This window comes from Belonocnema kinseyi, chromosome 8 (assembly GCF_010883055.1).
Source record: "Belonocnema kinseyi isolate 2016_QV_RU_SX_M_011 chromosome 8, B_treatae_v1, whole genome shotgun sequence".
NCBI classification, from domain to species: Eukaryota; Metazoa; Arthropoda; class Insecta; order Hymenoptera; family Cynipidae; genus Belonocnema; species Belonocnema kinseyi.
The window spans coordinates 88,804,278-88,805,362 of record NC_046664.1 but is presented as its reverse complement, the minus strand read 5'-3'; positions in this window follow the sequence as shown (position 1 = coordinate 88,805,362).

The following is a 1,085-nucleotide window of genomic DNA, read 5'->3' as shown; positions in this document are numbered from 1 at the left end:
CATATATCTAGTCGGGAGTGGTGCTGACTGCAAACAGATGATTTGGAGCGATTCGCGCGCCATATGTTGGTCATTCTAAGGACTTATTGAACTACCCTCGTATTATAGTTTATCAGACTGTTACTTTTTTCCTAATTAAGCCACGGATACCGGGGAAGTGCCGTTTAAACAATTGATTTCCGCAAATCCACTCAATTTTTTATCAGTTAATTGACGATTTCTTTGTTTATAATCGGTATTTTTGAAAATTTCAAAAAAGGTAGTATTCTCGATAAAATGGGGAATGCGTCGGCACTTCCCCGGTATCCGTGGCTTAATTAAGAAAAAAGTAACAGAATGATAAACAATAAAGTATAACGTCTACAAGTTTTTTGTTTGGGTTTTTGCAATATCATTGATTCTATTCAAGATTTTTTCAATTTGAAAAAATCCACGTATTCTTTGACAAGTAAGGATTCATTTGATATGCCACTCGCCTGCTCAAAATCCATAGCAAGAAACTTGTGGCTGTTTAAACAATTAATTTGTTAATAACTTTTGAAAATCACCACGCACGAGTAAACACCTTGCAAATTCGGATCCAGGAGGTCAAAATACGTGTAGGAAGCTTTGGTGTTCCATGGGACCTCCATCGGCCACGAAACCCTCCTTGGTCCTTAGACTACAAGAGACACGCCTTTCTCGAGGTTCAAAAAACTTCGTATCTTGTTCGCTATTCAGAAGACGTCATACCTCTCCCGCTGTTTACGATACGTCGTATCTCGTTCGCAGTTTGAGAAACGTATCTCTAAAATTTATCATTTTTCAGTCTGTATCAAATTTTCAATAAAACGGCACAATATATTTTATTTAAAAAATAACTTATAAAATATTTGTAAATAATTATTTTAAATTAATTATGCTGCTGACAATAAAGAATATCGTCCAAAATGAGATACAAAATATATTTCTGAAAACCCTACGGCTATAACTTCACATAGTATCAATTACGGAGTCCAGCTTGAAGTGTACGCTATATTTTTTCTCTTCTTTTAAGTAACTAGTATGTATCCAAGTGTCCAGGTTGGTCGACTACGGAGCCCAGT